Source organism: Sceloporus occidentalis, unplaced genomic scaffold, assembly GCF_023333645.1.
Source record: "Sceloporus occidentalis isolate IW3139 unplaced genomic scaffold, rSceOcc1.0.p SCAF_2, whole genome shotgun sequence".
Classification (NCBI taxonomy): Eukaryota; Metazoa; Chordata; class Lepidosauria; order Squamata; family Phrynosomatidae; genus Sceloporus; species Sceloporus occidentalis.
In genome coordinates this window covers 247,516,759-247,543,383 of record NW_028316982.1, presented here as the reverse complement: position 1 = coordinate 247,543,383, position 26,625 = coordinate 247,516,759, and the positions used below count along the sequence as shown (strand labels likewise).

General features: G+C 43.9%; 1 long non-coding RNA gene across 2 annotated transcripts; it reads left to right on the top strand.

Annotated features, from left to right (window-relative positions):
- Positions 1-122: 122 nt before the first annotated feature.
- Positions 123-15,621, top strand: LOC149319938 (uncharacterized). 2 transcript variants are annotated; one of them, XR_016279903.1, is made up of 3 exons: positions 123-786; positions 8,626-8,827; positions 15,449-15,621. It is a non-coding gene; the product is annotated as an uncharacterized LOC149319938 (long non-coding RNA). The 2 variants fall into 2 exon arrangements; XR_016279904.1 differs by lacking the exon at positions 123-786 and adding an exon at positions 6,564-7,238.
- Positions 15,622-26,625: the final 11,004 nt, after the last annotated feature.

Below are 26,625 nucleotides of genomic sequence, written 5' to 3'. Positions count from 1 at the left end.
GGTTATCTTCAGGCTCCTCTGCTTGGCTCTGCTTGCGTGTTTGTTTGTTTTTAATGTTAATTTTTAGATATTTTTGCCTCAGGTTTAGAGTTGGGTGAGGAAACTTGCCAACAAAACCCTGCCATAGGTTCGCCTTTGGGTCACCATAAGTCAGAAATGAAGGCTCACAGTAACAACAACACACTCTCTCAGCCTCAGAGGATGCCCATGGCAACCCCCCTCTGAAGATACTTGTCAAGGAAACCCCATGATAGGTTCACCTTTGGGTCGCCATAAGTCGGAAATGACTTGAAGGCACACAAAAACAATAACACACTCTCAGAAGATGTCAGTGGCAAAACCAACAATAACAATGGCAAAATCAACAATAACAACACAGTCTCGGAGGATGGCAATGGCAAACCCCCTCTCAAGAAACTAGCCAAGAAAACCTCATGATAGGTTCGCCTATCAGAAATAAAGGCTCACAACAACAACGACAACAACAACACTCTCAGCCTCAGAGGATGGCCATGCAAACCCCCTCTGAAGAAACTTGCCAAGGAAACCCCATGATAGGTTTGCGTTAGGGTTGCCATAACTCGGAAATGACTTGAAGGCAAACGGTACATATTTTCCAAATAGTAAGGGAGCAAGCGTGGCAGAATGGTTTGAATGTTGGACGATGACTCTGGAAAGTAGGGTTCAATTCTCAGCTCTGCCATGAAATCCACTGGGTGACCTTGGGCAAGCCACACTGTCTCAGCCTCAGGGGAAGGCAATGACTTGGCATACGAAGCCAAATAGGTGGGTAGCCATTGGATGCTCTATTCTTTCAATGTGCTTTTCCCGTAACTGGTGTATGAAGAAGACTGAGAGGGCAATAACTACAATTAGGGTTATCTTCAGGCTTCCTGTTACCTTTTCAATACTTTTGCCTTTTGATACTTTTTTGATACTTTAGAGTTGGGTGATGAAACTTGCCAAGAAAACCCTGTGATAGGTTTGCATTAGCATCACCATAAGTAAGAAACGACTTGAAGGCAGGCAACACACACATGGTGACCAGATGTCCTAACCACAAAGGAGGACAAGGTGTCATGAAATGTAGGACACTCAAAAAAGTGCAGGAGATTACACTATACAAGCTTGGAACACTCATAGAAATATACATCCAGGCTTCATAGTCATACTCAAAATGGAGGACATTGTGAAATTTCTCCTGCATAAAAGGTTGAAATGTAGGGTGTGTCCTGGAAAAGGAAAATGTGGGGTCAGCACCCAATTACTGAATAATAAGGTAGCCAGCATGGCAGTTTGAGTGTTGGACTATGACTCTCAAGAGCAGGGTTTGAATCCCAGCTCAGCCATGACACCCACTGGGTGACCTTGGGCAAGTCACATTCTCTCAGCCTCAGGGGAAGGCAGTGGTAAACCTCTGAATAAACATACCAAGAAACCCCTGTGATAGGTTTGCCTTAGGGTTGCCATAACTTGGAAATGAACACACAGAACAAGAAGAACAAGAAGCTCTGGCCTCAAGCACCATGGCTGCTTCCACACTGCAGAATTAATTCAGTTTGACATTGCATTAACTGTCATGACTCCATCCTATGGAATCCTGGGATTTGTGGTTTGTTGTGGCACCACAGCTCTCTGATAGACAATGGTAAATACCTCACAAAACTACAAATCCCAGAATTTCATCGCACTGAGCTGTAGTAGTTAAAGTGGTGTCAAACTGCATCAGTTCTGCAATGTAAATGTAGCCTTTGTTGCCTCTTTGTCAGTTTGCAGCACCTGCCGTCTGCAGCACCTAATTCTCACTTCCGGATTTATTTGATAGAAATATGTCTATGCTGCTTCTCATTTGCTTTGGCCCCAAATGATTTATAACTGACCAGAGCTAGCCTGAAGATAGAGCGCCCTCCCTCCATAACTGTCATCTTTTGGCCTGTGAGGGAAAGAGTAGGCTAGCCCAGCACCATCAGGGCTAACTGTCCGGGAATGCTGCCAGCAGACACTTGACAGTAGCTGATAACAGAGCCTTAGCACAGTGGAAGTGAAAGTAAAGCAGACCTTGCAAGGAATCAGTCTGAGAGCAGTCCGAGAAAACAAGCCGAGTTCAGTATTCCAGAAGTACAAACGTTCCAAGAGTCAAGCCGAAGTCAGGATACCGAGAAACAACGTTGATCAAACAGTCCAAGGTCAAACAGCCAAGAGTTAACGAAGTCCGGTCCAAGGTCAAGGTAACAAAGAATCCAAACACTAGGAGCTAGTGCTAGCAGCAATCACGCCGAGAGATCATGCAATAAACTCTAGCAACCAGCATTAGTCTCTCTCCCACTTAAGTAAGGGAAACTCTCCCTCGTGCCACCTGAGGCTGGTTGGCTAATTGCCTCTCGGCAATTCTCTGTGATCTGCGCCTGCAAGCACTCTCGGCTCTTCTCTCTTTGAAAGAAGGCACCTGCATGCAAGCTTCGTCCCCAGAGTCCCCACTAGGCAGTGGTACCAAAGAAGGCCTCTCTTCGGCACTAGGACCTGGTTGAATCTCCTCCTCTGGGGCTGGAGGATCACAGCTGGGACCTGGCAGGGCAGGAACAGCACCTGGCGTTGCCTCAATCAGCCCTTGCTCTGGAGGAGGCTCATCCTCCTCCTCATCCTCCGAGAGCTGATCTTGGCTGGCCATGACATCATTCCCCCTCCCATAATGCTCTCCCTCCAACTGTGGAGGACGAGGTCTGTCGGAGCAGCGGCGGTGGAAAGCCCGAACGAGCCGTGGAGCATGAACGTCCGAGGCGTTCTCCCAAGAACGCTCCTCTGGCCCGTAGCCGACCCAGTCGACCAGGTACTGGAGGCGTCCCCGACGTCGACGAGAGTCCAGGATCTGGGCCACCTCAAACTCTTGCTCCCCATCCACCAAGACTGGATCAGGCGGTGGCGTCCTACCAGCGTCAGGCCGAACATCGGAGGCTGGGAGCAGCAGGGAGCGATGGAACACCGGATGAATCCGCCAAGTCCGGGGAAGTTGGAGCCGAAATGCCACCGGATTCACCTGGGCCACTATCTTGTATGGCCCCACAAACCTGGCGTCCAACTTCCGGCAGGGCCGCTGCAGGGGCAGGTGCCGCGTTGAGAGCCAGACCGAGTCCCCCACCTGCAAAGGAGGACCCTCCTGGCGGTGCCGATCCGCTCCTCTCTTATAAGCCTCCTTCGCCACCTCGAGCTGCTCTTGCAGCAAGGACTGCGCCGCCTTGAGCTCCTGGAGCCACTGATCCGCCGCAGGGACCTCGGAGACTGGAACCACCGCTGGAAACCCTCGTGGATGGAAGCCCCCTGTGGCGAAGAAAGGCGTCTGCTGAGTCGAAGCATGGACCGAGTTGTTATATGCGAACTCAGCAAGCGGGAGCAACTCGACCCAATTGTCCTGGCGGTAACTGGCATAGCAACGGAGGTACTGCTCCAGGGTCCCGTTGGTCCTCTCTGTCTGACCATCAGACTCTGGATGATGTGCCGAGGACAGATGAGGCGTGACGTCTAGGAGCCGGAGCAAGCTGGTCCAGAACCGGGCGGTGAACTGGCTGCCGCGGTCCGAAATTACCCCTTCGGGCAGTCCATGGAGCCTGAACACATGCTGTACAAACAGCCGGGCCGTCTCTTTCGCAGTGGGCAGACCAGCGCACGGCACAAAGTGCGCCATCTTTGAAAAGAGGTCCACCACCACCCAAATGGTGGTGCAGCCAGCAGAGAGGGGCAGATCTGTGATAAAGTCCATGGACACCATCTTCCAGGGGCCCGACGGCGTCGGCAGCGGCATCAACAATCCCGCCGGCCGACCCGGATGGTCCTTCGCCCGATGGCACACTGAGCATGTGTCCACATATTTGGCCACCTCCGCCCGAACTCGAGGCCACCAAAACTCTCGGGTGAGGAGGTGCAGAGTCTTACAGAAACCGAAGTGCCCCGCCGGCTTGGAGTCATGGCACAGACGCAAGACCGCTTCCCGACATGGCCCTGCCGGCACATACAGGCGGCCCCGGTGGTAAAGCAGACCGTCCCGCATGGCAAAGGGTGAGGCGTCCCCTTCCTCCGAGTGCCGTGCCACCAACGGATCCTGGCCCTGGAGTTCCCGAATCTGGTCCACCAATGCGGCCTCCCTCGGTGCCGCAGCAAAATTCTCCGGCCGAAGAATGGTGGACTGCAACTCCCTCTCTGGGTTTGTGGCGTACTCCGGCTTGCGGGAAAGCGCGTCTGCCTGCCGGTTCCGGGACTGGGGAATGTACTGGAGCTGAAAGCGGAAGCGGGCGAAAAAAGATGACCAGCGCTGTTGCCGCTGAGATAGCTTCCTGGCCGTCTGCAGGTGCTCCAAATTCCTGTGGTCAGTGTGGACCACCACTGGGTGCGCTGCCCCCTCCAGCAGATGCCGCCAGGTCTCGAAGGCTGCCTTGATTGCCAACAACTCCTTCTCCCAAATGGTGTAATTCAGCTCCGGAGGAGAGAGCTGCCGGGAGTAGAAGGCACAAGGCAGCAGATGTCCCTGGGACCCCGTGGGCTGAAGCAGTACAGCCCCGATGGCCATGTCCGAGGCATCTGCCTCCACAACAAAGGGCGTGCGCGGATCCGGGTGCTGCAGGATCGGGGCCGATGTGAACTGTGCCTTCAGGGCCTCAAAGGATGTTTGTGCCGCCGCCGTCCACTGGAACCGGCCCTTCCCCCGTAGCAGTTGGGAGATGGGGCTGGTGAGGGCCGCATAGTCCGCAATAAACTTCCGGTAAAAGTTTGCGAACCCCAGGAACCGCTGCACATCCTTCCTGTTGCGAGGGGGCTGCCAGGACAACACCGACTCGACCTTGGATTGGTCCATGGCCACTCCCTTCGCCGAGACCCGGTAACCCAAAAAGTCTACCTCCTGAAGGTCAAAGGCGCACTTCTCGAGCTTGGCATATAGGCGATGTTCCCTCAGGCGCTGGAGTACAGCCCGCACATGGGCGTCATGGGCTGCCTGGCTTGGTGAATAAATCAAAAAATCATCCAGGTAAATGATGACAAAACGATCCAAATAGTCCCTGAACACATCATTTACAAAGTGCTGGAACACGGCGGGAGCGTTACAGAGACCAAAGGGCATCACCATGTACTCATAATGCCCATACCGAGTCTGGAAGGCCGTTTTCCACTCATCCCCTGCGCGGATCCTCACCAAGTTGTAGGCCCCGCGAAGATCCAGCTTGGTGAAGACCTTGGCATGGCGGAGTCTCTCCAACAACTCTGGAATCAACGGCAGGGGGTAGCGGTTACGGACGGTGATTCTATTCAAGGCCCGGTAGTCATTGCAGAGACGCAGCTCCCCACACTTTTTCCGGACAAATAGGACCGGGGCACCCGCAGGAGACTTGGAGGGACGGATGAAGCCCCGCTGCAGGTTTTTCTCTAAAAAATCCCTCAGAGCCGCCAGCTCAGGCTCCGAGAGAGAATAGAGACGCCCCGCCGGAATAGGGGCTCCCGGCACCAGATCAATGGCACAGTCATAGGGCCGGTGTGGGGGAAGCCGGTCCGCCTCCTTCTTATCGAAGACGTCCGCGAAGTCCTGGTACTTCTCTGGCAGTGTCACCTTACCGTCCTGAGCCTCAGCCACCACTGCCGCTGGGATCCGCTCCGGCCAGCAGTGCTCCTGACAGTACTCGGAACCAAAGAGCACCTCCCGCCGGGACCAGGAAATATGTGGGTCATGCCGCGAGAGCCACGACATGCCCAACACCAGCGGGAAGTGAGGGACCGCTGCCAACAGAAAACGAAGCTCTTCAACATGGCCCTGGATCTCCAAGTGAAGCACTGGTGTCTGGTGGGTCACAGGGCCCGATCGGAGAAGCCGTCCGTCGATGGTCTCCACCGGCCGGGGCTCCAGCAGCGCTTCCATGGGGATCCCATGCTGACGAGCAAATGCCAAGTCCATGAAGCAGCTGGAGGCCCCTGAATCCAGCATGGCCCCTACTGGCAAAAGTTCCATGGACTGGAGTCGCAGGGTGGCAGCCACCAGTAAGGGGTCCCTCCGCGATGCCGAAGTGGAGGAGACTGGTTCCAAAGACGCCCTTAGATGGTGAACTTGGCAGCCCTTGGCAGGGCAAACTGTGGCAAAATGTCCCAACAGTCCACAATAGAAACAGAGGCCCTCTCTCCTCCGCCGTTCCTTCTCGGTTCCAGTGAGCCGAGGCCGCACTCCTCCCAGCTGCAACGGCTCCGCTACTGGCCTGGAAGAAGCAGCCTCCGAAACTGCACCAGGGGTCAATGGTGTGGGCGACGGAAGGAGTGGAGAGCCAGCCTGTCGGACCTGTCGGCGAGCAGCAAGCCGATAGTCCATGCGGATGGCCTGGGTTATCAGTGCCGACAAGGTTTCAGGAGGCTCGGAGCGGGCCAGTTCGTCCAAGATGTCAGGGGCCAAACCATGATGAAATACTGCTCGCAAAGCACTATCATTCCAGGTAACATCCTGTGCTAGGAGGCGAAAAGCCACCGAGTAGTCAGCCACCGAGCCCTGGCCCTGCTGCAGGTTCAAAAGTTGATGCTCTGCAGTCTCTGCCTTGACTGGGTCTCCCCAAGTATCTTGGAGTTCCTTCAAGAAGTCCTGCAAGCTGCTTAGAATAGGGCTATCTTGGTTGAGGTAAGGGGTAGCCCATTTGCTCGCAGGCCCCGACAGCAAGCTGATAATAAAAGCTACCTTATGTGAGTCTGTAGGGAAGTCAGCCTCTCTTACTCTGAAATGCAGCTTACAGCTTGCCAAAAAGCTGTCCAATAAAGTCCGGTCTCCTGCAAATTTTTCAGGCAAGACAGTAAGGCATTTTGTCCTGACTGGTGGCTGGGAAGACTGAAGAGCTTGCTTCTGAAGGTTTTCCAGCGTCTGTGTTAACACAGCTATTTCAGAAGCCAAATGTTGATTTTGCTGTAGGAGCTCCTTAATTAACACTGGGTCTGCCATTCTGTTATCAGCTGGATTAAGGCTAGAGTTTATTCTGTCCGGGAATGCTGCCAGCAGACACTTGACAGTAGCTGATAACAGAGCCTTAGCACAGTGGAAGTGAAAGTAAAGCAGACCTTGCAAGGAATCAGTCTGAGAGCAGTCCGAGAAAACAAGCCGAGTTCAGTATTCCAGAAGTACAAACGTTCCAAGAGTCAAGCCGAAGTCAGGATACCGAGAAACAACGTTGATCAAACAGTCCAAGGTCAAACAGCCAAGAGTTAACGAAGTCCGGTCCAAGGTCAAGGTAACAAAGAATCCAAACACTAGGAGCTAGTGCTAGCAGCAATCACGCCGAGAGATCATGCAATAAACTCTAGCAACCAGCATTAGTCTCTCTCCCACTTAAGTAAGGGAAACTCTCCCTCGTGCCACCTGAGGCTGGTTGGCTAATTGCCTCTCGGCAATTCTCTGTGATCTGCGCCTGCAAGCACTCTCGGCTCTTCTCTCTTTGAAAGAAGGCACCTGCATGCAAGCTTCGTCCCCAGAGTCCCCACTAGGCAGTGGTACCAAAGAAGGCCTCTCTTCGGCACTAGGACCTGGTTGAATCTCCTCCTCTGGGGCTGGAGGATCACAGCTGGGACCTGGCAGGGCAGGAACAGCACCTGGCGTTGCCTCAATCAGCCCTTGCTCTGGAGGAGGCTCATCCTCCTCCTCATCCTCCGAGAGCTGATCTTGGCTGGCCATGACACTAACAGAGGTCCATCTGCCTTGGTCCAGGCCTCAGAGGGAGAGAAGAACTGCTGGACCTGACCCCCTCCCCTACTCACCATTTCCTTCTCCTTTTGTGTCGTGTCTTTTTAGATTGTAAGCCTGAGGGCAGGGAACCGTCTATTATCCCCTCTGTTGTAAGCCGCCCAGATTCCCAGTGATTGGGCGGCATATAAATAAATCCTATTATTATTATTATTATTATTATTAAAGCCATAAAAGAACTAGTTTAAACATATCATTGCACCACATATGAGAGAATTCAGAATAATTCAGTGACTGAGGGAAAGCCACCATAAAAAAATAATATATTTTCTAGAAATGCTTAAAACCTACGAATAGTACATATACAGCCGAAGGGAGATCATGTCACAGGGAAGGTGCCACCACAAAGAAAGTCCTCCTCTGGTGGCTGCCAAAAAAATCTTTGCACTGTGGCATAGACAACAGTTCCTATATTGAGAAACAGTAGTAGACTAGGAGGTTAGTATAGAGCAATTTGAGTGAGTCTTAGCATGAATTTTTATTTTGGGCAGCCTATTATGGGCTGTATCCTGTATGCCTTCCTTTTTTTAAAAAAAAAAAACCTAAGAAATGAAGTGACCACAGGTTCACTTTGAGTTCAGAAAAATATGAAAAGATAGGTGTTGGGGAAGGGTAAAGCGAGGCCAGGAAGGTGGTGATGGTTGTTATTATTTGCACAGCTGGTGGAGTGGTTGTCTGGGGGATGGCTGAGTGTCCTCTCATATGGAGAGACATTTCTTTAGGTGACCTGACCGTAATGGTAAGACTGGCTTTACCTCTTGCCCTACCTAAAATTAACAGGAGTCCATCCTGCTCTGCCCATTAATTCTTCCTTAGCTGAACCCCTCACCAATTATCTTTACAGATAAATTTCTTCATTTTTTTTTTTTTATTCCCAGGGCACATCTGCAGAGCAAAGGGAATAATGATACAGGAACTAAAAGGATATTTGTGAGTCTTGAATGCTGAGTAAGCATAGCACCTACTCTGTATACATCTCCATATATTGTGCAACACTTTGCTCTGTGAAGTATGGACATCTCCCCCTCTGGCTTATCTTTTACTGGTTGGGAAAACATTATTCCGTCAAGCAGTTGCCTGGTAAGTACTAGATACTGTTTTATGTGAAGGTTATTTTTTTATCTGTGTTCATGCTCTTGTGGCAACAATCCTAAACCATCAAATCTAATTTTTTTATTATGTTTACAGTTGAAAAAACATACAAACATACAGTCTTATAGTCTCCATTATTACCACATTATCTCTTCCTCTTAATTTCCCATAATTCAAATACATTTTCCACTTTTCATCATATTGTTGTACAGATCTTTCATTTCTTGACATAAAAAAATCTAATTTCAAAACTCCTAGTTACATTTTTAATTTACTTGTAAAATGACCACACATCCTAGTTCTTGAATTTGTTGAAAAGCATATGAGCAAAAATAGAAAATAACCAAACAATTAGCTATGTGTTTATACCAAATCTGCTTTTCAAATTATATTAAACAATCAGTCTAAATGTTTGTAGTATTCTATATTTAATCAGTTTGGCTGTATATCCATTGCCCCGTCTTAAGTGTTTCTGTGCTATTTAAAAAGCTAGAAGTATGTTCAGCTTAATAATAATAATAATAATAATAATAATAATAATAATAATAATTTTATTTCTATACCGCTATTCCAGCGATCACAGCGGTGTACATCAAAGAGTAAGACAATTGAAACATTAGCATGAAATAATACAAAGTTAATAATTAAGAACAGTAAAAAAAAACAAAAACTAACAACACCCTATACAAGTGGCTGTGTAGAATGGAATACACAAAAACATTGCCACGGGGAAAAGAATGACCACAAGGCTCACGGGGGGAAAGCCTGGTGGAACAAAAAAGTCTTCAAGTTCTTCTTGAAAGCATCGAGGGAGGTGGAAGTACGGAGCTCATTGGGGAGGGAGTTCCAGAGCTGAGGGGCTGAAATAGAGAAAGCCCTCTGAGCTGATACATATCGAGCGTCTGGAACTCTTAAAATATGTCTTTCACCCGACCTGAGAGTGCGGGGCGGATTGTATGGGGAGAGGCGGTCCTCCAAGTACCCTGGGCCCAAGCCATTTAGGGCTTTATAGGTGATAACCAACACCTTGTATTCAGCCCGGAAGCGAATAGGCAGCCAATGGAGATCTTTTAGGACTGGTGTTATATGGTTGGCCCTGGAACATCCAGTAACCAGCCGAGCAGCCATATTCTGCACTAATTGAAGCTTCCGGGTTTGGTACAAGGGTTGCCCCATGTAAAGCGCATTACAGAAATCTAATCGAGAGGTTACCAGAGCATGTATAACGGTTTCAAGGTCCCCCCGGCCAAGGAAGGGTCGCAGTTGGCGTATCAGCCGAAGCTGATGACAGGTGCTCCTGACCGCCGCATCCACCTGAGCAGTAAGGTGAAGCGATGAGTCCAGAAGCACCCCCAAACTGCGAACAGAGTCCTTCACAGGAAGCGTGACCCCATTTAGGACAGGTGGAAAAATTTCCTTACCCAGACCAGGAGAGCCAATCACCAGTACTTCCGTTTTCTCTGGATTCAGGCTGAGTCTGTTTTCCCTCATCCAGCCCATTACCGACTCCAAGCAAGCATTAAGAGGAGAGATGCCACCCTTAGTTACTGCATCAGACGGAGACATAGAGAAAACTATTTGGGTGTCATCAGCGTACTGATAACACCGCGCCCCGTGTCTCCAGATGATCTCTCCCAGCGGCTTCATGTAAATGTTAAAAAGCATAGGAGACAAAATCGCTCCCTGAGGGACCCCAGATGTCAGGGCCTTCCTATCGGAGCGGCAGTCCCCCAGCTCCACCATCTGGAATCTGCCCGAGAGGTAGGAACGGAACCACTGCAAAGCAGAGCCCCCGATACCCAACTCCCTCAGGCGACCCAGAAGGATACCATGGTCGATGGTATCGAAGGCTGCTGAAATGTCCAAGAGCACTAACAGGGACACGCTCCCCCTGTCCATACCCAGACGGAGATCATCAACTAAGGCGACCATAGCAGTCTCAACTCCATAGCCCACCCGGAAGCCGGTTTGAAATGGGTCCAGATAATCCGTCTCATCCAAGATCCCTTGAAGCTGAAAGGCAACTGCCCTCTCGATCACCTTCCCTAAAAATGGCAGCAGCGAGACAGGCCGATAATTGTTCCGAATTAGGGGGTCAAGGGAGGGCTTATTTCAACAAAGGTTTAACAATGGCCGTCTTCAAAGTTGATGGAAACTGCCCATCCCTGAAGGATGTATTGATAATACGGTGCAACATATTAGTCACAACCGTTCCCCCTTGAGCTGTCAGCCATGAAGGACAGGGATCGAGAGAGCAAGTCGTCTTCCTAACACTTCGAAGAATCTTGTCCACATCCTCAGTACAGACAGTACAGCTTAAAGTTTGAAGGTCTCAGTATTTCAAATTTTCCAATGTCTATAAGCTAAACAAGATGTCATGTCAACAAACATAAGGTCCCACAATGATATTTAGAGTTGGAAAATTAATTTTCAAAATAAGTAGTTATAGTTATTGTGCTGAAGCCCAAAATGAGTTAATTACTATTATAGTTATATTTGTAAAATCTCTTTGTTTCCACTTTTTCAAAATTAGCTAAAATAGCTACTGTTATTTTTATTTTTAAAAAAGTATGAATTCTACAAGCTGTTGACAGGTGAAACATCTTTTCACTTTCATGTAACTGTCACCCAAAATTCGCAAGGCATATCATGAACCAGCTTTTGAACCATGTGATGCACCCCTTCATATAGTGAGGCCACACCTTGGTAACTATAAAAGTATGTAATTATAAAATGTGTTGTACTGGAAAAGAAGTAGAATTATCCCAGTACTTATAATGTACTTATAATAATTTGTGACCTGTTATTTCCAAGCTCTGGCCTTATCTGACAAGATTATCTCATTGAGTGAACACTGCCTGGGGGTAGGGCATATTTCTTTTAGAGAGTCAATTAAACACACTTTGTACCTGCAAGTTACAATTAATGTAGAAGGTTAGGAATTTATGTTTCCATCATTATGCCTATAATAATGTTACGATGCCCATAACAGAATATTAGCAATTGTGAATAGTATGACTAACAAAACAAAAAACAAACACAAGATTTTCAAATTACTAATTTGTAAGTAAACTGATAAAATCCTGAAATTTTATATTTAAAAGAGCAAACTGCTGAATTACACTAACAGAATAGAGGGTGGGTCTGCTGGTTAAGGCTGATGGGAGTTCCAGTCGAAAATCATCCAAGGACCACAAGATGTCTACTCCTTGTCTAGACATTTGGTTAGAGAGAGATTGCTAAAGGGACAGGATTTTTCTGCACAGATGGGGTGGCAAATACCTCCTCCTTCCTTCACACAGTTAATCCCATGAAGTGTTAAAGCTTGAACATGACTATTGTGACATTTCACTATAAGAAATTTTCCACTAACACTAGCACAGTGCATAAGAGTTCACGCAATGCCTATAATACATTTTCTCCTTCTGCTCAAGGTTATTTTGGTGCCATCCTTTGTTTCTTTTTACACTTATTCCTTCCTCCCCTGATGAACCAGGTTAACATATTTGAGAATTATTATAGAAAAACACACATAAAGTATTTAAATCAGAAATCATAGCCCCAAAAACCCACAGAAAAACCCCTATAGAAATTACTTAGCCTTTGACTGAGCTACTATAGATATTTAACTTTATATTTATTTTAATAATATTTCTGTGGATAATTATGCTGGTTATGTATGACTTCTGTCAATGTCACACAGTCTTTGCATATAACCTGTTGCACACACTGATAGTGTAGTGTGCAAATTCCTCTGCAAGTAATCGAAAATATGGTTTATTTTTAAACACCTTTCTGCCATATGTCACATAAATGAGATAAATTGTGCTTAGGGGTACAAATAAAACAAGTTGAGATTAGTGAGGCTAATTTTATTTCTTTAAAAAGCAGACGTATTTATTAGGGACTCTGAAGCCTTAAATACAATGTGAGTAATATAATTTGATGCAATTATAATGTTATAAAACTGGTGAAAGCATCTTAGGCAAAGAAAAGGTTTAACTCAGAGAAGTATCACTCCTTTGTATTAATAAAATTAATAGTTAGTGTGTGGACATACTGTGCATTAAAACAGATGAAGTGAACAGGTGTGGGATCCTAGAGGAACCTGGGGTTCCTGACAGTTGCAGAATTGTTGTAATGTTATGGACACAACTTGTCACTCAACTCCCACAGACTGGCAGGGCTGAGGGCTATGCATGTGTGGTGCCCTTGTGGTGTCACCAAATTTTGGCAACAGAAAACAAAATTCATCATTCAAAAATGATATTACCTTAGCAGTACTGAGCAGTGCCCCACTTTTACATATGCTATGTAGACCTCCTCCATACCTGCATGTGCTGTGCAGGTATCTGTGGAGTGAATGCCTTTGTGCATTCAGCTCATGCATGGTAACTTGCTCACAAGCTGTAACCATGAAGATAGCATTTTTAAAAATATTCTCCCTACAGCAAGTTCAATGGAATGAGAATACTTTGTGCTAGTACCATGGCCAGTATAAACTTGCACTCTTATTAGGAACATAGTAGAAGGACTTGGGATATGGCATAAATGTGCTGCTCTCCTGTCCTGCCTCACTCATGATTCCATCTCATTTGGTCATTTAACTGGTGCATTTTTAACGGCCTGGGAGATGTGGTGGCACATAGATTCTGTGGTGTATCCATTCAGTTGTGCCTGAATATGTGTAAAAGCTAGTGTTATGCCCATGAAGGGTGCTTTTCCCTATGTCCTATATTTAGCTGGCCAGGTGAGGCTGACTACTCTATTAGGGTAGGTTACCATACTAAGGATGGCCATCTGAGTTTTGCTACTACTGTCCATCAGTGGAATGAACTCACTATGGAGATTAGGTGGGTGGGTTCCCATGTTGTGTGTTTCTACATCCAACTAAAGGCTATTTGTTTGCTGAGGCATTTATTCCTATCTTTATGGATTTTATTGGTTTTATTACTTTATTATTTTATAACTTCTAGTGATTGATTTTATTGCATCTGTTTGTATGGTAAACCAGTGTGCATTTTTAAAAAATGAAAAGCAGTATAGAAATATTCTTAAACGTATTTAATATCTAAAGTTATGTGCCTTTGAACTATAATTTTTTTACGTTTGTTGTGTAGTAGTTTGTACATTGGACAATGACTCTAAAGACCAGGGTTCAAATCACTGCCCCATCATGGAAATCCCTTAGCCAAGGGACACTCTCTTAGCTTCAAAGGAAGGTAAAGGTAAACCACCTCTAAGCACTCATCTTGCTAAGAAAAACCCATGATAGGTTCACTTTAAGGCCACTATAAGTTGGCAATGACTTGAAGGCATACAACAACAACATTTTGAACCTTTAAATTTGTAGGTTTTCCTGCATCTTGACAATGACACAAAATGCACTCTGTTCAAATACTAACATTTTGTGTGTGTGTGTGTTTAAAGGTTATACTATTTTCTAGTGTAGAAACTAAAATAATAGAGTTGGAAGGAGTCTCATGGGCCATCTAGTTCAACCTATCAAACCGTGGATGTTTGAATCCATGGATAAAAGAAATCCATAGATATGGAGGGTTGACTGTACAGTACTACTTAATGGTATATAATGGATAACACAATTTATAGGAACCCTAGACAATTCTGATGTTTTCTAGACTTTTAAAATTATTTTTTTATAAAAAGGTTGGAATTCAGAGAAAGATGACTGCTTTCTGTGCCATAAACTACACTCATATCATTCATAGATTCAGTTTAGTAAATGAGTAAACCCATTGAATCAGTAGGATTTACGTAAGTGCAGATATAGCAGTAAATACGGGCCCTCAGTGACACCCTCGTCACATGTTAGGGTTGCCTGGGGGCAGAGTGCCCACACGCCCTGCAACCCTAGCACGTGATGAGGGCATAACAATGGTGGTGCCCTGTATACATGGGTGCCACCATTGTTATGTAAGTGCTGTGCGGCGTCCACACAGTGCTGCACGGCACTTACGTAACCAGTGCGCTAGTGACGCCGCTGCCGTGGCTTTAGAAGAACCCACTTTTCGGCCAGCGGGAATCCATGAGGGAAGCTGTGGCTTCCCTCTGGCGAAAAAACAGGCACCCTGTGGCGGTAAAACAGGCACCAGGAGTCCGCCCTTTTTAGGTGGTCTGTCCCGAGCCTATATTAGTTGGGACTAGCAATTGGATTTAGGCCATAAATTCCAAACAAAATAACATTAGGAAAGCTGATAAAAATGGATCTTAGTAAAGTAGTGTCTTTGTTACTTTTCAAAATGTAGCTTTCAAAACAAACACTAGTTATACAGAAAGGTTTTTAATTAATGGCTTAGTAGTGTATAAAGCAATACTTACATAATTGTTATTCCTCTTCCTGGATCATATCACTGAGCAAACTTACAAGCTCCCAAATCATTGTGGGAGAAATGGCAATTCTAAAATTTAAAACTATTTAAAAGGAATCAATCCAGATTCTGTCCCTTCTCTTGCAGCTGTAAAAACTTCCCTGGCCAAAAATAACACTGCATTTGATAAATAGAGATGTCTATATGCTATAAAAAGGGATAGCCTTGTATCTGGGCCATATAAAACCTTCTTATCTGTAATCTACTCTTTTCTCTCTAGAAACCTTTAAACTTTATCCATTGCTGACCCTCCATTGAGATGACAACAGCAATGAGGGACTGTGAGTATAATGATACCAGCACTGTTTTGAACAGCTGAAAATTAAATAAAACTATCTGACCCAGTGTGTTGTACTGAACCTTTGAAACACAGGATCTGGTCTTCTGATCTCGGCAGAGTTTTGTATGCCTTGCTATCTCGTATAAAGATGTAAAGGATACTTACAAATGTTCTCATCCTTGGGAGTAAATTGTCAATATTCTCGAATTTTTAGATTTTGTGTCAGATTTGTTTACACAAAACCCTGTGTTTTGTGTGGAAAACCCAACTTTCCTTCTCAAAGTCATAAAATGCAAAACACACATTTTGTGCAAAATACACAAAAACACTCAAACTCATCAAACAAGGAAAAAGCAATTGAAACTCTGATATGCAGCTGTGTATCTGTCTTCAAGTCACACATGTGCCTGCCTTCAAGTTGCTTGTTGAATTATGGCAACCCCATTAATTCCATAGGGTTTACTTAGACAAGGAGTATTCAGATACATGGTTTTGTCAGTCCCTTCCTCTGAAATATAGCTTCAGCAGTTGGTATTAATTGGCAGTCTTCCATCAAATTAGTAACCAGGGTTGATCCTGCTCCACTTTCAAGATCAGACAAGGTTTGGTGCCTTTATATTATTTAGATCTTAATTTTCATCCTTATTTCTGTTCTTCAGGTTACCTAAATTTTGAAGTCCATAAACTAAAGCTTAGTAGCAGATCATGTATTGGCAGGTCGAGGGGGGCAGCAAGAGATGCAAACTTTGAATTAATAGCTATAGCAATAGCAAGTACATTTCTATACCGCTTATCAATACACTTAAGCACTCCCTAAGCGGTTTACAAAGTGTAAGCTAATTGCCTCCAACAATCTGGGTACTCATTTTAGAAGGATGCAAGCCTGAGTTGAGCTTGAGCCCTTTTGCTGGTATTGAACTTGCAATCTTATGGTTTGTGAGTGAGTGGCTGCTGTAGAGGCATTTAACCACAAGGGACAAAGTATCTCTGAGCACACACTCAGTCCAGGAATTTATTCTCCTACTTTGAGGTAGCACAAGTACAAGGGCCTACCCCGATGTTTGAGGGAAGAGAAGAGTTTTACACTTGTTATACTGAATTGTAGTCTGCTTGGATCTAACAATGTGTTTTCAAAAGCTGTGGGGAGCTGCTGGATCTTAGAGGGAAGCCACTACAATTGTACAGGGTAGGGAAAGATATGGAAAGGGAGCTAATTTTTATATGAATATTAACAGTTACATGTTAATAGGAGAAAAGAGAGCTCCTTTGTCACCTCTCCAAACTGTCCCCCATCTCAAACAACCTGGATAGATTTAGAAATAGTCCTCCTGGCTTGAAAATGCTGCTGGTGAATGCCAGGTCCATGAAATGGTGAAACTGCTTTCTTTCAAGACCTGAATCTGGATAAGCATGTTGGTCTAAGTTCAAAACACACTGAAGAAATAATCCAGTTTGAGACTGCTTTAACTGCCCTGCCTCAGTGCTAGTTAATTCTGGAACTCTAGTTTTGTGAGATATTTAGCCTTCTCTGTCAGAGAGCTCTGATACCAGAATAAACTATAATTCCCAGGATTCCCTAGCACTGTGCAAGAGCAGTTAAAATGGTCTCAAACTAGATTATTTCTGTGGTGTGTTTTGGACCCTAGTGTGTATTACAAAGACCTACTTGGGTGAATCTGGGGGTTAATCACTCGGTTTTGCCTACCTTGGCTCTCTATGCAGCATCAAGGAAGACCTTGGGGGCAGGAAGGTAGAGTTGTAGTGGTCTGCCAGGATTCCATCCCCCTGACCAGATACTCAGTCTCACTGGGTTTGAGTGAAGCTAGGTGGCTGGAACAGATTAGGGATCCTGTTTTTGTATACCCACACCCCACTCAGTAGTGTTCCTTCATGAACTAGCAAGAGTCTTCTTGGGGCTGGGACTGGAGTCCCCTTGGCTTGAAGAGCTGGGGGACTTAAACATCCCTGCTGAGACTGCCCTGTTGGAAGTGACCTGGAGTTTCATATCTACTGTAACAACCTGTCCTAAGCAGTAGCTGATGCTACTTATGCTGCTGGACACACTCTGAACCCTGTTCTTTGTGCTTGCTGGAGGGATGGTGATCTGGGAGCTGAAGAACTGTCTATAGTTTTGTTGTCATGAATAGACCACTACATGGAGTTTAGACATGCTGGGACTCAGAGCCTTTGCAGGAGTGGAGGACCCATTAACATAGTCCACCTGGGAGCCTTATGGATCTAGATGGATTCCAGATGACTCTTGGAAGTTTTCCTTCTTCCTTTGCAGATGATTCGTTCAATTCTTCATTGACCTCTGGAAAGCGGGAAATGACCAATCAAACACAGGCTAAAGCTTATCTCAATACTTACTCTGGAACAATACAGCTAGCAAAACACAAATTTCTTTACTGCCTTTATTGCATCTGTAAACATCCACACAGCAGATCTGTTTTGAGTAATAAGGGTCCACAAGAGGAGAATGCCTGTTGCACTTGACAGCCTGCTGTGAACAATTTGCCAGGCACTTTGCAGATAAAATTATCTGGCTCAACTCTGACATAGATGCTATAATTGAGACCAATCCAGTGGATGCAACTTTGGTACCGGCTTGTCCCATTATAATGGATATGTTTCAACCAAGGATGTGGCCATCATTACTTTAAACAATAGCAAATCAGAAACCATTTTTAAAAATCTAATCTGGCTATCACTGAGAATATACAGTAAAATGTATCCCAAATACAAATTGTGAAATTCCTCTGGCAACAATAGTCTGTCCAGTCCAGCTCCAGCCCATTTTGCCACAGCATGAATAATCTTGTCTTTGATTACCTGGCAGTCTGATTCTCTCATTGGGTATTTTGCTATTCTCTGTCTGGCTGATGGTCAGAAACATCATGATCTAAAACAACAATGTGATGGTAGATAGTGGGAGAACTACTCAGCAGTCATCCCTGCACAAAGGAGTTTAAATTCTACAGCCTCATGTCTGTAGTTTCCTTCCTTAATCTAAGGTTAAGAAAGATTTATTTTTCCTCCCATCTCCTGTGAGACCTTGACAGTAGTATCATTTCAAGGAAGCCCTTGATACCAATTATCTTAGAGAAGGAAGCTATAATTAATATGGCTCTCCTAGTAGTTAGTATATTTATTGTGTTTAAAAATACCTTTCAGAACTTGAGGAATTAATAGCTATTTTCTTTTTCCTGGTCCAAGAGGAATATAGAATGGTGTTCTATGCTTAAATGCTTTTCTGTAATGGAGTCTGTTAACATATTTTGTGGAGCAGGTATTATAAAACTGCACTTAGTGTACAGATCAATTAAGAGACTGAAGATCTGATCAGCTGTTCCTGTGTGTTAAAAACAAAACTGTTTTGGTTTATTGACTCCCTGCTTCAGAGGCTGTTACAGAATAAATGATATGGCAGGTGGAGAAGTGGGTTCTGTACTGTTTCATCAAGAAGAAATATTTTGTGATTCTTAGAGTAAGCATAAGGAGGTTGCAAGTGCATAATAATATCCCTGGTTTCAGGGCAACAGAGTATAAGATCTCAATTATAATGTGTATTTTTCAGTGCCTTCACAATGTTAGGAATATGATTAATTATCCTCAGCAAGATATGAGCTACCAGTTAACGCATGGTTCTGATCACAGGCAAGCAATGCGTGGGAGCAACCTGAGGCATTTTTGGCATGTTTAACATATGCTCCTTCTTATCTGATATCTTAGAATATACCCTATGGATATAAATTACATGAAACCACATCAGTACTTACAACAAGGCAGTATGCTTTGGCTGATTGATAATGGGATTATTACTCCTGTACTTAAGCCATGACACTTTAAATCATGTAATCACTTTATTCCCAAAGACTAAAACAGTTCTCATTCTCACCATGAGGATGAGCCGGCTTTCTCTATAGGCTTATGCCAGTTCCTCGAAGTGATAAAACATAATTATGTCATAGGATAATCATGCTGAGCATAGAAGTGCAGCTGTAAAACAAGGCTAACAACAGAAACAGCAAGTTTGTCTTGAGTCCTTTATGCTAAGAATTAACTCATTTCTCCAAGTAAGGAAACTAGAAGCCTAAACATGATCCATACACAACAGAGAAGCATATCAGCAAGTTTGGGGGGAACCCTTAGGTTTGTAGAAATATTTAAAATCTTTAAGAAAAAACCCAAACCCCAAAGGCAGAGGAAGCTCAGCTAAATGAAGACTGAATGTGTACCACTTTTTCAAGGAAAAATGGATGGAAGGGCGGTCTGCTATTACATTTACTTCTAGTTAAGCTGGTTATTATTGGGTTTTTGTAAGTAAGAACTAGTACCTTGTTCCTTTTCTTTTCTGTTTTGTCTTTGAGAATGCAAGCCTGAGAGACTTGGTTAGTCTTGTCTGTTATTTGTGAGCCACCCTGGTAATCTGTTTTGTCTTACAAGCAGGGTAAAATGCTTCAAATAAATAAAATGATTGGAAGGAACATTTTATGATCATGGGCGAGTTTTAAAATTAATCATATTAACCTCCTCCAACATTATGTAGGGACTGAAAACATTACGTAGGGACTGAAAAGTTTTCAAGTGGACCAATGAAGAGAACAGGCTTTTAATCAGGCATTATTTGTGGATACAGCTAGGGAGAAGTCACGGGGCCAGTGGCATCATGATGGGGATGTGGACTGCACCAGGTGATACCTTAAAGGGGGGGGGGGGTGACACCACTGCTCCTCAGATACCTGCATTTTGGCTGAAGTGGGCTGTGGCATTCACCTGCATCTCTTTAAAATGCTGAAGAGATGGTGTGAGTAGGGTGACTCTCAGTGGGAGGAGAACGGAGGGGCCCCAGCTTTTAAAAAAAAATCTAAAATTTCAAATTTTAATTTTTTAAAAAAATAACATGTTTAAAATTTCCTTTAAAAACATCAAATTTACCAAATTTTCACTTTAACCACATGAAACTATGTATATAAACACATTTTTTCTGCATGTATATAACTGTAATTTAAAGGTATAAATTTAACTTTGCTAGTTTTTTATGTCACAGCTATTACCATTACATTCAGTGATATATGGGAATTACAATTTATAACTGGATTAGTACAAAAAATGACTAAGAATTCTGTATGGTGTGGTATGGGAGGAGATCAATTGGGAATGACACCAGGTGACACCAGTCCTAGTGATGCCACTGCACGAGGAGAAACTACATAATATTTCCCATGAAGGTATTTAATGCAATCACTTTTTGAAGTGTATCAGTAAGAACAATACTTAACTTTGATAGCTGCTGCAGGTTTGATCTTTTAGGAGATTATCACACCGGGGAAAGTGACGGAAGCATACCGGGATGCTCCCATTACTATCGCACTAGTGAGCTAAGATTATCAAGTGACATTGCGTGACATCACCATAATCCTGTCATTATCATGTGAACAAAGAGGAATTCTGCAGTTGCTTTTTATTCATGGGAAAGTCCCATGAACAAAAAGCAGCTATAGAATCCCCCTTTATTCACCTGATAATGATGGGATTATTGCGATGTTGTGTGACATTGTCTGATAATTTTAGCACACTAGTGTGATAGTGATGGGAGCATCCCAGGATACTTCTGTTACTTTCCCCGATGAGATAATCTCCTTAGTAACGGCAGTGGATGCTCTTGTGCTGTGGGCCCCACAGTATAGGTTTTCAACATAAGCTATTGCTATTATTTCAGCTCAGTGTTTTAATTGGTTAAACAGTCAGAATTGTCACAGGACACCATGCTTTAGTATAGTTGCTGAGATTGATCCAGTTCCTAGGATTTGGTACATATGCACTTATCTTTCTAACACATGTCTAAAATAATGCATAATATGTGCTGCTTCACATCTCTGTATATAAAGACCCAATTTTTTTGCATTGTTCTTCCTTCCATCCTCTTAAAAGAAAAGAAAATGGTTAATATTGTGCAAATAAAATTAATGTATTTACAGACTTATGTTTTCATCACACATGACATTAGGTTCAGGGCCAGGGTGATTATGTAAAAGTCAAATTCCTTAATGGTTCTTGAGCAACAAAGCTCAATTCTTTAGTTTATCAAATTCTGTGAATCAGAATAAATTATGCAAAATACATGCACAATATAGCTGTTGTCAGACAAGTGGATTGACTGTTTTCCATCATTGCAAAATAACACAGTAAAGGAAGAAGAACAGGGACTAATGGAATGATTGACAAGAAGGGCAGAAAAGCTAAGGTAAAGGTTTACATGGAGTGATAGAGAAGCTGTGAAGACTGAAGACATTGTTCATAGCAGCTACTGAATGCTATATCAAGATATGGAGTGTTTAACAATGTGTTTCTTCTTCATGGTTTCTGTTCCTCACACAAATGGGTTTCTAGCCTGCACAGAGACCTGATTCGAAAACTTCTAGAACTCAGTTGCTTGGCCATTATTCCCTGCCCCCATCCTGTACAGTGCATGTCCTATTTGTTCATTTATTTATTTCAAGGATTTATATCCCATCTTTCTCCTACAATGCGATGCCCTAGTCCATCAAGCTACTGTTACCTCCATTTTTCACTGTCTCTTGGCAGAGTGACAATGTTCATTTACTTTTCTGGGCTGAGTAGTTTTCTTCATGATCTTTCTCTTCTTTGTTTTTAGTTTTTCAAGTTCATTTTGCTGTAGAGTGAGCCCTTAGTATCTGCTGAGGTTAGGTTCCTGGACCCCCTGTGGATACCAGCATCCATGGATAATCACATCTCATTAAATACATTGGTGTATTCAAATGAAGTCCCTTATCTAAAATAGCAAAATCAAGGTTTGCTTTGTAGAATTTTTATTTTAAAAAATATTTTCAAGCCATGGATAGTTGAATCTGTGGATAAGGAATCTGGGGATGTAGAAGGCTGACCGTGTTTACCTTTTTTGTAACTTTCTTTCTCCATAAAAATTTTGTCTGTATTTTGTTTCTTGTCTCCCCTTCCTTTCCCCCTTTACACTTTACTAATTCTGTGGCCTTCCTTTTCAGACCTTCTTTTGTCTGTAAACAAAAAGCTTCTTTCTTGGATGGCCATTTACTTTGTTGATTTTGCCTCAGAGAGGGGCATATTGTAGAAAACTTCAGTATCTGTAAGGGGTTTATGTCACAAGTCCTGAAAGATTGAGTTTCATGACTTAGAACTTATTGATCAGAAGGGTTCCTCCATATCTCTGAAGAGGCAGCTTCCAACATTAGGTCTGTTAGATACAGCTGTAGCCTCACTATCAAAAAGGCATAAAACGAAGAAAACATAGACACTAATGAGTTTGGCATCCACAGCGTACTGGCCGTTTCTTTAGTTCTGATAACCTCGTTTATGATCATTGCCTCTGCTATCTGACCAGCTGCCACTGTTTTGACACATGGGGATACACCAGTGATGTCAATTGGTAAGGAAAGCAAAACCTCTCATGGGAAGCCATCTAAAAAGAGCCATTTTCTACAAGATCCCTTGAAATTAGCTTCAGGACCACACTCAAAGATTACTTATAAAAAGAAGGCTAAACACTCCAGTCATATATTCGTACAGACTGCTGTTACAGTTAATTCACCAAGACAAATCCAACCTTCTATGACATCCTTACAGCTAACACAGTGGTTGAATCAAACCCTATGGTAACAATTCAGTCAAATCCGCCTTCAGTATCAACATCTAATCTGATTACTGTTTCAAAGAAGAACTAATAATCACCATTTCCTCTTGGGACTGAGATACTCCATTTTGGCACTCTCCAGCTTGATGCTCTCCATCTGTGTCTCACAGATGAGGCTGGTTTCCTTCTCATAGAGAAACATCCTATGCTTCTACAGGACTATCCCATCAGGACAGGGAATATTGATACCGGCAAGTGTCTCTGTATTGACAAGACAATGCATAGAGGGATGTTTTGGATCCTTATTCATATTCCTGTTACCATGATCAATGTTCTTACAGAGATTATTGGAGGTGATATCTTATGAAACCATAGCCACTCCAGATCTCCACTCTGTGCAGTATCATCACATCACGGATCACCTTGGGGTATATCCTTATTATCATGACATCATCATTTTCATCAATACAATTCACTGCTGAGATACCACCCACTATCTCCATCAGCACACACTTCTTCCATAGTTTCTCGATGACCACTATCTCTGATTCAGACAGTATGAGCACATTAATCTCCAGTTGTACCAAAGTCGCATTTGGTTGCCCCTGCATCAACAACAGAGTGTGCACTGCATCTATACCAAGTGTGATACCTTCTCTGTTGGTATCCTTTACATCTTCTGTTCAACATAGGGCACACTGTGTCTGCTTTTTCATTAGTACCTTGCTTGGCTACTCCTAATAAACCTTAAATACCTGCTGTATCTACCACACAGCCATTGCAAGTTACTTCAGCAGCTTCATCTGATGATTGTGAATCTGACACATCAACACTAACTTCTTCCTCACCATCAACAGGAGATGTGGACACTACTCCTGCTCTTCCAGCTGAGATCTGGCCTGGAAAGTCAATTCATTTTTGCATATACTCTTCCTTTTGTTTTACTGCTCTCAGCCCAAACATTCAGTATTTCAGGCTCCTGGTGTCTACTGAACACGTTTGGTCCACAGTGGGCTTTTTTAGGAGGAGGGGTCCCACTTTGAAGTAGGTTTTTAATTATACTTTTGCAAATTAAGTTTTCCTGAGTATTCCAGTGCCTTACTCTTATTTCTAGTCCTCCTGTTTTGCCCCCATATCTTATTTATTTATATTTATTTATTTTATTTATCTGTTGATACAGGGCCACTGAGTTTGCTATTAGTGGGAATGATAACCTGGATATGTGCTGGAACACACACTGTTGTTGCTCATGCTTAGTAGCAGGGCTACTGAAATCAGTGAGGTTTTAGTCAGTTTATGGCGGGTTACACACCGCCATTTAGTACGTAATGAATACGTACTAGGGTTAGGAAGGGGCGGTGCTTCCGCACCCCCCTAACCCTAGTACATATTCTGTACATACACTATGGCGGTGGCCGTTCCACACGGCCGCTGCCATATTTACGTATCGGACGCTGTGCGTCCGCACGTGTCGCGGCGTCTATGATGTCGCGAGTGCGCCCCTGGCGCCTCGCGACGTCATAGAGGCGCCGCTTAAAGAAACTCCATTTTGGAGCTTTTTTTTCGGTCCGTGCGGGAGCCGCGCGGTGTGGCTGCTGCGGCTCCCGCACAGAGCAAACGGCGGCGGCGGTCTGTAACCCGCCTATATTAGTTTCATTCTTTTCACTGGGTCTACTTTATGCATAACTAAGTCTAGTTCCAACTCATTCTTGTAAAGCTAGAAAAATGGCAAAGGAACTGTGTCAAAATACTGACCTTTATGAAGAAAATAATAACCACATTATCTGTAACACAAGGTTGTGTCTTCTTGCTCTTATGTGGGACCCCTCTTTATTTCGTTGATAGATACCCTTTCCCCTATACACATTTATAATGCTAGTGTCTGTACATTTTATGCCTCATATACACATGCTCCTTTACATAGCACTATTTGCAGTGTGACGGTTTATTAAATTACATTACCGTTACGCAAATTTCATTTACATAATGGTGCAATACAGATGTCATCCTTTACTCAAGTGGTATTTGTGGGAAGTTTATGGGATGGTGCAGTATAGCCATAAGGAACTGTGGGGCTCAAGCTGGAGACAAATCTGATGACTCATTGTTGGTCTGAGATAGACTGAGAGGAATAATTACATTTTGATGACCTAAAATGAGAGAAGCAGCTTTTAAACAGGGCTATTATACAGAAAGGGGGGAAGTGCATCAACTGCCTGATAAAAGGTAACTCTGGAAAAAAGATAAAACTCTACAGGATTGTGGTTCTATGGTAAAATTCAGGCTTTAATGGTTTCACAGTAATTATGACAATCTCAACTCATGATGAAGGGTGCAGGGAGATTTGATATTATATAGCAAATGTAGATTTTGCATAACATTTGAGTGGAACACCACCTACTCACTGATGAATAATGATCCCTTCCAATCCCTTTCTCTGTGTTAAATGCCTGTGCTGCAGTCACTCACTCAAAACCACAAGGTTGCAAGTTCAAGTCCAAAAAAAGGGCTTAAGCTTGACTCAGGTTTGCATCCTTCTGAGGTCGCTAAAATGAGTATCCAGATTGTTGGGGGCAAATTAGCTTACAGTTGTAAACTGCTTAGACTCTGCTTAGGTGGTATGAAGCGGTATATAAATGAAGCTTGTTTGTTTGTTTAAACTCATGAGTATAAAAACATCAGTCCTAGGTTAGTGGTTTGGTAATACTTCTTTTGAGAAAAGCAGAATTTTCTTATTTGAGATGCCCTGATTTATTTTTCTACGTCACTGACTTTGAACTGATTGCCTTCTTTTGTCATTGTGTATAAATCTAGGCACAGTGTTGGCCCATACCTTACCTGGCATGTGTAACTTTCTGGAATGTGCAAGCCACACTTGTGTAATTCACTGACAGTGTGCTGTTTTGGGAAATAGGAGTCTCTTTCTTAAACTGAAACATACTGGATGATCTTGAGAGAAGTAACTAGTCAATGATCGACCCTCAGTATGGAGGACCACCTATGACTTTTTTCTATGGAACAAGAACCAACTGGTTATGTCTCTTCTATATGGAGTGAGGTACCAACAATAGGCCCTTGGTAAGGAGGGACCAATGATCTCTTCTGTTTCCTCCATATAGAGCAAGATAATGGTACCAACAATAGGCTATCATTATGCAAAGGCCAACAATTTCTACTGTTTCATCCATATGGAAAGAGAAGATGGCAGTGATGATCGTCCAGTGGGTTTCTATGGCTGAGCTGAGATGTGAATCCTCGTCTTCAGAGTCATAGTCCAACACTCAAACTACTATGCCATGCTGGCTCTCTGCTAGGCTAGGCACCTGTTAAATGTGGTTTTTTTCAAAGGTCTTTACTGGTCTTGCTCTGTTCATCTTGCTTCTGTCTTAGCAACCCCACCCTAGTTTTGCAGGGACCTTTCTACAGTACCTAGACAATTGACAGCATTTTTCCAACCCCTGACCTTGAAAATGTCAGGGCTCTAAAG